The sequence below is a fragment of the Salmo salar genome, chromosome ssa04, assembly GCF_905237065.1.
Source record: "Salmo salar chromosome ssa04, Ssal_v3.1, whole genome shotgun sequence".
Classification (NCBI taxonomy): domain Eukaryota; kingdom Metazoa; phylum Chordata; class Actinopteri; order Salmoniformes; family Salmonidae; genus Salmo; species Salmo salar.
In genome coordinates, this window is record NC_059445.1 from 60,943,119 (window position 1) to 60,955,129 (window position 12,011).

At 43.0% G+C, this 12,011-nt stretch overlaps 1 protein-coding gene across 6 annotated transcripts in view; it reads left to right on the top strand.

The window, feature by feature from the left end:
- The window catches only part of LOC100194969 (v-ets erythroblastosis virus E26 oncogene like (avian)), a 77,871-nt gene that overhangs the window by 25,309 nt on the left and 40,551 nt on the right, over positions 1-12,011 (top strand). Inside the window, exon 1 of one of the 6 annotated variants that reach the window (XM_014197063.2) lies at positions 8,885-8,903. The exons of the other annotated variants lie outside the window; for them this stretch is intronic. The gene's annotated coding sequence lies outside the window, so the exon portion shown is untranslated. Of the gene's footprint in view, positions 1-8,884; positions 8,904-12,011 lie in introns of those variants that run through there. 6 annotated transcript variants of the gene reach the window in all.

Genomic DNA, 12,011 nt, shown 5'->3' on the forward strand with positions numbered 1-12,011 from the left:
CATTTCAACTGGGGGGGCCAAGCTGGGGCCAGTTGTACTGTTAGAGGGGCCAGTTACATTAGACGTTATTGTTTTCATATAATTTTGCTTGTGGTACGATACTGTTGTGTTCCGCCTAAAGCCAATGCCTAATAACGGATGTAAAAAAAGAACGATAGCAAAAATTTGTTATGTAAAAATTATTTCATACTCCAGATTTAGGCGGGCCACAAGGGGGTCCAAAGTTGTTGTCACAGGGGCACTGCCCAATAAAGTATCTTTGAATTAAATGTGGGCTTCTTGACATGGCATCTACGCTTCTTCAGAATTCTAAAAGGTTATTGAAATGTATGGAAACCTGCAGATGTCTCCATTTCAGTGTAACATTTCTATTGCTGCGCCACCCAGGACCCCAGGTATGCGGTATGCAGTGAAATCAGAAAGTATTCATACCCCTTGACTTATTCCACATTTTGTTGTGTTACAGCAATGCCATGGCTTAAATCAATATTATTTTTCTCACCCATCGACACAAAATACCCCATAATGACAAAGTGAAAACATGTAAAAACTTTTTTTGGCAAATTTCTTGAAAATAAAATACTAGATTAGAGCTGTGAGTCTTTCTAGGTAAGTCTCTACGAGCTTTCCACACCTGGATTGCGCAACGTTTGCCCATAATTATTAAAAAAATAATTCAAGCTCTGTCAAATTTGTTGTTGATCATTGTTACACAACCATTATCAGGTCTTACCATAGATTTTCAAGTAGATTTAAGTCAAAACTGTAACTCGGTTACTTAGGAACATTCACTGTCTTCTTGGTAAGCATCTCCAGTGTAGATTTGGCTTTGTGTTTTAGGTTATTGTCCTGCTGAATGGTGATTCATTTCTCAGTGTCTGGTGGAAAGCAGATTGAACCAAGTTTTCCTCTAGGATTTTGCCTGTGCTTAGCTCCATTCCGTTTCTTTATTATCCTGAAAAACTCCCCAGTCCTTAACGATTACAAGCATACTGTACCTATAACATGATATAGTCACGACTATTCTTGAAAATATGGAGAGTGGTAATCAGTAATGTTTTGGATTGAATTTGCCCCAAACATAACACTTTGTATTCAGGACAAAAAGTTAATTGCTTTGACACATTTCTTGCCTTGTTGCATACAGGATGCATGTTTTGGAATATTTCTTTTCTTTACAGGCTTCCTTCTTTTCAAATCAAATCAAATCAAATGTTATTTGTCACATACACATGGTTAGCAGATGTTAATGTGAGTGTAGCGAAATGCTTGTGCTTCTAGTTCCGACCATGCAGTAATATCTAACAAGTAATCTAACCTAACAGTTCCACAACAACTACCTTATACACACAAGTGTAAAGCAATGAATAAGAATATGTACATAAAAATATATGAATGAGTGATGGTCGAACGGCAGAGGCAAGATGCAGTAGATGGTATAGAGGACAGTATATACATATGAGATGAGTAATGCAGGGTATGTAAACATTATAGAAGTGGCATTGTTTAAAGTGGCTAGTGATACATTTATTACATACATTTTTCCATTAACCCTTATACTGGCCAGGACGTGACAGGTTGAAGAGGCGCTGCTGCGCCTTCTTCACCACGCTGTCTGTGTGGGTGGACCATTTCAGTTTGTCCGTGATGTGTACGCCGAGGAACTTAAAACTTTCCACCCTCTCCACTACTGTCCCGTCGATGTGGATTGGGGGCTGCTCCCTCTGCTGTTTCCTGAAGTCCACGATCATCTCCTTTGTTTTGTTGACATTGAGTGTGAGGTTATTTTCCTGACACCACACTCCGAGGTCCCTCACCTCCTCCCCGTCTCGTCGTTGTTGGTAATCAAGCCTACCACTGTAGTGTCGTCTGCAAACTTGATGATTGAGTTGGAGATATGCATGGGTGTGCAGGGAGCACAGGAGGGGGCTGAGAACGCACCCTTGTGGGGCCCCAGTGTTGAGGATCAGCGGGGTGGAGATGTTGTTACCTACCCTCACCACCTGTGGGTGGCCCGTCAGGAAGTCCAGGACCCAGTTGCACAGGGCGGGGTCGAAACCCAGGGTCTCGAGCTTAATGACGAGTTTGGAGGGTACTATGGTGTTAAATGGAGGGTACTATGGTGTTAAATGCTGAGCTGTAGTCGATGAACAGCATTTAAACATAGGTATTCCTCTTGTCCAGATGGGTTAGGGCAGTGTGCAGTGTGATTGCGATTGCGTCGTCTGTGGACCTACTGGGGCGGTAAGAAAATTGGAGTGGGTCTAGGGTGTCAGGTAGGGTGGAGGTGATATGGTCCTTGACTAGTCTCTCAAAGCACTTCATGATGACGGAAGTGAGTGCTACGGGGCGGTAGTCATTTAGCTCAGTTACCTTAGCTTTCTTAGGAAAAGGAACAATGGTGGCCCTCTTGAAGCATGTGGGAACAGCAGACTGGGATAAGGATTGATTGAATATGTCCGTAAACACACCAGCCAGCTGGTCTGCACATGCTCTGAGGACGCGGCTGGGGATGACGTCTCGGCCTGCAGCCTTGCGAGGGTTAACAAGTTTAAATGTTTTACTCACGTTGGCTGCAGTGAAGGAGAGCCCGCAGGTTTTGGTAGCGGGCCATGTCAGTGGCACTGTATTGTCCTCAAAGCGAGCAAAGAAGTTGTTTAGTTTGTCTGGGAGCAAGACATCGTGGTCCGCGACGGGGCTGGTTTTTCTTTAGTATTCCGTGATTGACTGTAGACCCTGCCACATACCTCTCGTGTCTGAGCTGTTGAATTGCGACTCTACTTTGTCTCTATACTGACGCTTAGCTTGTTTGATTGCCTTGTGGAGGGAATAGCTACACTGTCTGTATTCGGTCATGTTTCCAGTTACCTTGCCCTAATTAAAAGCAGTGGTTCGCGTTTTCAGTTTTCCGTGAATGCTGCCATCAATCCACGGTTTCTGGTTGGGGAATGTTTTAATAGACGCTGTGGGTATAACATCACCGATGCACTTGCTAATAAACTCGCTCACCGAATCAGCGTATTCATCAATATTGTTGTTCAACGCTATGCGGAACATATCCCAGTCCACGTGATCGAAGCGATCTTGAAGCGTGGAATCCGATTGGTCGGACCAGCGTTGAACAGACCTGAGCACGGGTGCTTCCTGTTTTAGTTTCTGCCTATAGGCTGGGAGCAACAAAATGGAGTCGTGGTCAGCTTTTCCGAAAGGAGGCCAGGGGAGGGCCTTATATGCGTCGCAAAAGTTAGAATAACAATGATCCAGGGTTTTGCCAGCCCGGGTCGCGCAATCGATATGCTGATAGAATTTAGGGAGCCTTGTTTTCAGATTAGCCTTGTTAAAATCCCCAGCTACAATAAATGCAGCCTCAGGATATGTGGTTTCCAGTTTACATAGAGTCAAATGAAGTTCGTTCAGGGCCGTCGATGTGTCTACTTGGGGGGGAATATACACGACTGTGATTATGATCAAAGAGAATTCTCTTGGTAGATATTGCGGTCTGCATTTGATTGTGAGGAATTCTAAATCAGGTGAACAATAGGACTTGAGTTCCTGTATGTTGTTATGATCACACCACGTCTCGTTAATCATAAGGCATACACCCCCGCCCTTCTTCTTACCTGAGAGATGCTTGTTTCTGTCGGCGTGATGCGTGAAACCAGGTGGCTGTACCGACTCCAATAGCCTGTCTCGAGGGAGCCATGTTTCCGTGAAACAAAGAACATTACAGTCTCTGATGTCTCTCTGGAAGGCAACCCTTGCTCAGATTTCGTCTACCTTGTTGTCAAGAGACTGGACATTGGTGAGTGTTATGCTCGGGAGCGGTGTGCGATGTGCCCGTCTGCCCCTTCTGCGGCGCCGTTGTTTTGGGTCGCCGGCTCGGATCCGATCCATTGTCCTGGGTGGTGGACCAAACAGAGGATCCGCTTCGGGAAAGTCGTATTCCTGGTCGTAATTTTGGTGAGTTGACATTGCTCTTATATCCAATAGTTCCTCCCGACTGTATGTAATAAAACCTAAGATTTCCTGGGGTAACAATGTAAGAAATAACACAAAAAAACAAAATACTGCATAGTTTCCTAGGAATGCGAAGCGAGGCGGCCATCTCTGTCGGCCATCTCTGTCAATTAGTAACTACAATGTTGTTGATCAATCCTCAGTTTTCTCCTATCACAACAATTAAACTCTGTAACTGTTTTAAAGTCACCATTGGCCTCATGGTGAATTCCATGAGCGGTTTCCTTCCTGTCCTGCAAGTGAGTTAGAAAGGACGCCATCCAAAGTGTAATTAATAACTTCACCATGCTCAAATGGGTATTCAATGTCTGCTTTTTTATTTTTACCCATCTACCAATAGGTGCCCTTCTTTGTGAGGCATTGAGAAACCTCCTGGTCTTTGTGGTTGAATGTGTTTGAAATGCACTGCTCGACAGAGGGATCTTACAGATTATGTCATGGTTCCACCTGTCACCAGAGGGCGGCAGAGACCATCCTAGAGACATTAACGACACTCAGGTGTGTCCAATTTACTCATTATGATTTCCCTGTTAAAAGAGGTGTGTTTTCTGTTGTCCTTTGCAGAAGCTTGAATTGTTTACTGTGTGTTGTTGTTGTTGTTGTTGTTGTTGTTGTTGTTGTTGTTGTTGTTGTTGTTGTTGTTTTTTGACTGACTGACTGATTGACTGACTGACTGACTGACTGAGATTTAGTGTTTATTACATTTTTTTAAGTGTACTGTGATCCTGCGGCTACCGTATCTCAGTAAAGTATTATGTTTATCTTTAACCACTGATTCCTCGTCTGGTCTCATCTCTGTACCTGGGTCCAACCTTACACATCACAGATAATTGTATGTGTGGAGTACAGAGATGAGTTAGTCATTCAAAAATCATGTTAAACACTATTATTGCACACAGAGTGAATACATACAACTTATTACGTGACTTGTTAAGCAAATTTTTACTCCTGAACTTATTTATGCTTGTCATAACAAAGGTGTTGAATACTTATTGACTCAAGCCAGCTTTGAATTTTTTATTAATTTGAACATTTAAAAAAACATTATTCCACTTTGACATTATGGGGTATTGTGTGTAGGCCAGTGACAACAAAAACATAAATTTAATCAATTTTAAATTCAGGCTGTGTAACAACAAAATGTGGAAAAAGTCAAGGTGTGAATCCTTTCTGAAGGCACTGTATCTACTAAAAGTTTGGACACACCAACTCATTCCAGGGTTTTTCTTTTACTATTTTCTGCATTGTAGAATAATAGTGAAGACAGAACAATGAAATAAAATGTATAGAATCATGTACAGTAGTAACTAAAAAAGTATTAAACAAATCCAAATATGAGATTCTTCAAAGTAGCCGCCCATTGCCTTGACAGCTTTGCACACTGTTGGCATTCTCTCAACCAGCTTCATGAGGTAGTCACCTGGAATTTATTAATTTATTAGTCACCTGGAATTCAATTAACAGGTGTGCCTTGTTAAAAGTTAATTAGTGGATTTTTTTTCCTCAATGCATTTGAGCCAATCTGTTGTGTTGTGACAAGGTAGGGGTAGTATACAGAAGATGACCCTATTTAGTAAAAGACCAAGTCCATATTATAGCAAGAACAACTCAAATAAGCAAAGAGAAACGACAGTCCATTACTTTAAGACATGAAGGTCAGTCAATCTGGAAAATTTCAAGAACTTTGAACATTTCTTCATGTGCAGTCGCAAAAACCATCAAGTGCTATGATGAAACTGTCTCATGAGGACTGCCAAAGGAAAGGAAGAGCCAGTGTTACCGCTGCAGAGGATAAGTTAGTTACCAGTTTCAGAAATTGCAGCCCAGATCAATGCTTCACAGAGTTCAAGTAACAGACACATCTCAACATCAACTGTTCAGAGGAGACTGCATGAATCAGGCCTTAGTGAATCATGGTTGAATTGCTGCAAAGAAACCACTGCTAAAGGACATCAAGAAGTAGACACATGCTTGGGCCAAGAAACATGAGCAATGGACATTAGACCGGTGGAAATCTGTCCTTTGGTCAGCCTGTCCAACCGCCGTGTCTTTGTAAGATGCAGAGTAGGTGAACGGATGATCTCCGCATGTGTGACTCCCACCGTGAAGCATGGAGGAGGAGGTGTGGGGTGCTTTGCTGGTGACACTCAGTGATATATTTAGAATTCAATGCACACTTAACCAGCATGGCTACCACAGTATTCTGCAGTGATACGCCATCCCATCTGGTTTGCGCTTAGTGGGACTATCATTTGTTTTTCAACAGAACATGACCTAACACACCTCAAGGCTTTGTAAGGGCTATTTTACCATGAAGGAGAGTGATGGAGTGCTGCATCAGATCACCTGGCCTCCACAATCACCCAACCTCAAGCCAATTGAGAAGGTTTGGGATGAGTTGAACTGCAAAGTAAAGGAAAAGCAGCCAACAAGTGCTCAGCATATGTGGGAACTCCTTCAAGACTGATGGAAAAGCATTCTAGGTGAAGCTGGTTGAGAGAATGCCAAGCGTGTACAAAGTGGCTACTTTGAAAAATCTAAAATACACTTTTTTGGTTACTACATTATTCCATATGTGTTATTTCATACGTTTGATGTCTTAACTATTATTCTACAATGTAGAAAATAGTAAAAATAAAGAAAAACCCTTGAGTGAGTAGGTGTCCAAACTTTTGACTGGTACTGTATGTATTGATTGCATTTTGATACTGCTACAGTGTTATTTGGGTTGTTAATTGGATTAGTCCCTCCGTCATTGATTTCTTGCCTTTTTGTTGTATTTTTCTTAAAATTGTTATTGTTTGACATTTGACTGCATTGTTAGGCACTAGTAACAAAGCATTTCGCTGCACCACTATAACACCTGATAAACTGTATCTGACTAATACCCTTTGATTCGATTTGATATCTTAAGTCTTCCCATCCCTGGCAGTCATTCTGAATTAAGGTTGTGGGTGAGTACAATTTCTAATTGTTGGGTATCCCCACTCTTGCTGGAATCCAATAGGAATTACACATGACTTTGCAAGCCAGCATAATGTGACTTGCAGGCCTGATGTGACCTGTGAACTATGCGTTTCAGGCCACTGTATTAGGCTCAATTTCGAGTCTCATAGTAAAAGGTCTGAATACTTAAGAAAATAAGGTATTTCTGTTTTATATTTTTTTTATAAATCTGCAAAGATTTCAAAAAACCTGTTTTCGCTTTGTCATTATGGGGTATTGTGTGTAGATTGATGAGGAAAAAAATGTATTGAACCCATTTTAGAATAAGGCTGTAACGTAACAAATTGTGGAAAAAGTCAAGGGGTCTGAAAACTTTCCAAATGCATTGTATTCACTTAGGATCTCACTTGGTGAAGGCCACAGGACTGAAAATGAATGCAACAACCATTTCTCTGTCACTAGCAAACGGTCATGTGTGGTACTGGTAACTCTAGAATTCACTCAAATGGCACCCTAGGAAATATGCAAATAAGGCTTAAAACCATACAGCAAGGCTATTCAATTCCAGTGTTATGATACGGATGATTTGTCCATCACAGATTGTTAACATTTCTACCATTGTTGCTAGATGTAGCATTGTAGCTAAGCCTAAACCTAAGCCTTTTTTAACCTTAACCTTATTCTCCTAACCTGATAACCTGCTGCATTAGTGCTCCTAACCTGCCATGTCAATTATCCTAACCTGCCACGTTACTTATCCTAACCTGCCATGTAAACAAACCATTTGTGGAGACAAATCATCAGTATCACCACACGAGTCCTGGAGGGCCGAAACATTTCTGGTTTTGGATTTTTGTATGGTTCTTCAAAGAATCAACTAATTTATGGTTCTTCAGAGACCCTAAAATTGTTGCCCTATGGCATCGATCTCAATAACTTTACTCGGTTCCAACTTGAACCTTTATTTTTAAGAGTGTAGGTTAGTTGTCATAAACACATATTAGGTTATTTCAGTAGAATCTTTGGCCCGTTCAAGTGTATTCCAGACCCCATAATAGCACTGATTCATAGCCTGTGACTCACTGGACATTTCATGTTTCATCCACCACATGCTCTGACTGAGACAATTGGTCCCTATGGTCTAATATCACTGTGAAAGACCTCAAAGTCTGTGTTTGAGTGGAGGACTGGTGAGTTGTGGGAGTAGGGGACAGACCGGGACAGACTGTGGATACAGAGGCTCAGTGATCTGTGTGGCTCACACCTCCACCACTCTTTTCTCTTCAGGTGATCTGCTCCTTCTGTGGAACTAGATTCTACATGGGAACAGGGTACACATTTACAGGGACTATCTGCAGTTGCCATTGAGTTGAATGGACTTCTAGCTTGTTGAGACCATAGACACTGACTGTATGAAAGGTTGATCCTGTGTTTTGCGGGGACTCAGACACTCCGACAAAGAGGAGCGGGCCAGAAGCCACACCAGCCATTCCAAGAAATCTGGCATTCAGGAATTGTATATGTGTGGAGATCCGACCATGGCCCTTTTCTCTTTCTCTCTCTCTCTCTCTCTCTCTCTCTCTCTCTCTCTCTCTCTCTTTTTCTGTATTTGGATTTTTCGGTCGTGTGTGTTTTTTAAGTCTGAGGAGGGGGAGTATAGGGTAGAGGCAAACTTGCGGTCTGGTCACGTTCGTTTAAATTCTGTGCAGGCCAGGCATGTGGAGCAAAGCTGGGTAGATATTTCAGTCATTTGTTACCCGGCAGCCTCGGCGCGGGGCCGGACTGGTTGCCAAGTTGTGACCGAGGCGCTGACACACGCACTCACATGTGTGCACGGCCCCGGCTGCAGGCAGCAAGGCAGCCAGGCCAGATGTGCTGCTCAGCGTGGCAGCTGGAGACAGAGAGAGAGAGAAACAGACAGGGCTTCGCAGCGCACAGAGGTAACCGATCCCACACTCCTCCTCTCTTAGATTCTGTTTTTTATCTCTTCTCTGCTCTCTCGACTAATCTCCCCTGTTTACTTTGTTGTTCCCACTCTTTCATTATTTCCTCTCTCATGTCTTTTTCTTCTTCTTCTCTCATGTCTTGTCCTGTTCCTCATGTCCTCTTCCCAGTTGCTTCCCAGTTTCTCCTCTCTGATCTCTCTTCTTATTCTTCTCTCATCTTTTGTCTCTCACCCTGTCTGTTTCTTTGACTCTTTGGCTTCTCCATTATCAATACAAGCATGCAAGGTTCTCAGTCTCTGTGTCCTGTGTAAGGCACTGGGTTAGAGAACACAGGTTGCTTTATCTGTTCCTGTGTGAGACGGAGGGAGACCTGGAAGGCAGTCTCTGGTCTGTTAGACAGATCTCTGGCTTCCTGTGCTATTTTCAGTCGCCTATATAAAAAGGTCTCAAATTAATGCCACAGTTCTTCAGTGAGCTAATTCTTTTTTATCTGAAATAAATCCTATCATGTAGCCTGTACTAAGACATGCATGCATAGGCAGTGTAGCTGTGAATGTTTTTGTGTCAATGGATGGAAAAAGTTGTTATCATGATAAGAAACGTAGACAGGGATAGATCCTAGTGTGAGATATGCTTGAGTAACTCACATTTTGTGGATATCATTCATTGATGTCAATGGGAGAGTTGTGAGCCTCTAGTTAGGATTCTCCATTTATTACACAGTCCTGTCCAATCACAGTGGAATAACTAGACCATAAACTACAATCCTATACGTAAACACCTAGCTATTCCATCCTCCATACAAAGTATTTCCCGGTCATTTTCTGCCTAATTGGCAGCACAAACTTCTGGTTTCATGGATGCGAAGAGCATAAATAAACCTCGGAGTCTCTCTAAGATCAGTGTGCAGGCTCTGGGTCCAGGCTCAGGCACAGGCACAAGCACAGGCTGGGCCAGTCTGTTAGGACCAGAAGCAACAACAGCAGCCGTCAGGAATGATTGTTTATTTCCACAATCAGAATGACTGATGCTGTCCCACTTAGGGGTCTAAGTGCTCAGCACACTGTGTGTAGTGTCTCAGGGCCCCGCTGGCCCCAATCAGCTAAAAACCATTAAGTGCTTCATTCCTGGCATGGCGCGATGGACCAAGGCAGAGGCCCTGTCTGGAAGCCAGCCTGCAGCAGGTTGCACTCAAAGGCACCGCTTGTTGCAGCACGCCAAATTACTATTGGAGTGTCTGGTAGTGTCCCGGCAGACAGCTAGAGATTTAGACTGGACTGGAGGTTCTGGGAAATCCCACTGGTTGGGTTTGGTTGTGTTTGGGAAGAAGGGCTTTCTGTTGTAGCCAATACACTATGTTGCTGCTTGTCTTCTAGCATGGATTGTTTGTTTGAGGGCTCACCACCCTATGTTGGAGCTTTTTACAGTGTGATCTTCAACGTCAAATCATTCCCACAATACTTATGTCTTGGTTACATTTACTGTTCTGGTATGGTCTATATTGGGTTTATAAAGGTGTTATAAGTAATTAATAAACATGTATAGTCTTTATGAATTGTATTTCTTCAAATAATAAATCACAATTATACAGAAATAATGTCTGACATGCTCTCAAATTGAACCTTTTGGTATTGGTGACGAGATTGTCTGTTTGCACATTTGGTTTATGCGTAGGTTACCACAGAATATAAAAGTATCTATGGATACATGACAATGGACCATTGATGATTTCATCATCATACCATATTTATAATATCATACTTCATAACCTGCTCAGTGCAATACAGGACTAAATCCGTTGTTTATTGTTGACTTGGTCTTGGCTGAATATGTAGTATAAATTGGCACAGTGACGTGAGAAGGCAGGAATCCTGTCCCTCTCCCCTCCTGGCCATGGAAATTCTTTCTGGCGGTGATTTCCTGCTCTGTGGCTTGACCCCGAAAGTCTTGTGGCGTGACTCATGGAGGGCTAGCGTGCCAGTGGTCTGGGTGTGGCCAAATGAAATCTATCACAGAGTGGCAGGCAGTCTGCCTGGGTCTCTGCCCTTGTGATAAAACAGGTAGACTTATAGGTATCTACTCCAGACTGGCCTTTAGAGACGAATGTTTCCCTTTCAAGAATCTACACTACAAAAGTATGTGGACACCCCTTCAAATTAGTAGATTTGGCTATTTCAGCAACACCCGGTGTATAAAATCAAGCACAGTGCCATGCAATCTCCATAGACAGAGATTGGCTGTAGATTGCCCCATATTGAAGAGCTCAGTGACTTTCAACGTGGCACCATCATAGAATGCCACCTTTCCAACAAGTCAGTTCGTCAAATTTCTGTCTTGCTATAGCTGCCCCGGTCAACTGTAAGTGCTGTTATTGTGAAGTGGAAATGTCTAGGAGCAACAACGGCTCAGCCGCAATGTGGTAGGCCACACAAACTCACAGAATGGGACCCCTCGAGTGCTGAAGCATGTAGCGCATTAAAAATCGTCTGTCCTCGGTTGCAACACTCACTACCAAGTTCCCAAACTGTCTCTGGAAGCAACGTCAGCACAAAACTGTTCGATATGAAATGGGTTTCCATGGCTGAGCAGCCACACACAAGCCTCTGGAGCAGTGAAAACGCATTTTCTGGAGTGATGAATCATGCTTCACCATCTGGCAGTCCGATGGACTAATATAGGTTTAGGGGGTGCCAGGAGAACGAAATCGTAATGCTAAAGCATACAATGACATTCTAGACAATTCTGTGCTTCCAACTTTGTGGCAACAGTTTAGGTAAGGCCCTTTCCTGTTTCAGCATGACAATGCCCCCGTGCACAAAGCGAGGTCCATACAGGAGTTGTTTGTCGAGATTGATGTGGAAGAACTTGACTGGCCTCAACCCCATCGAACATCTTTGGGATGAATTGGAATGCCGACTGCAAGCCAGGCCTAATCGCCCAACATCAGTGCCATACCTTTGGCCATGTTGTGTAGTACCTTTCATTGGTGTGTAGAGCACTTAATTAACTTGAAGGAGGTTAGCTGCAGAGGATCCACTGGGCACAAACTGGTTGAAATAATGTTGTTTCCATGTCATTTCAATGAAAATACGTTGAACCAGC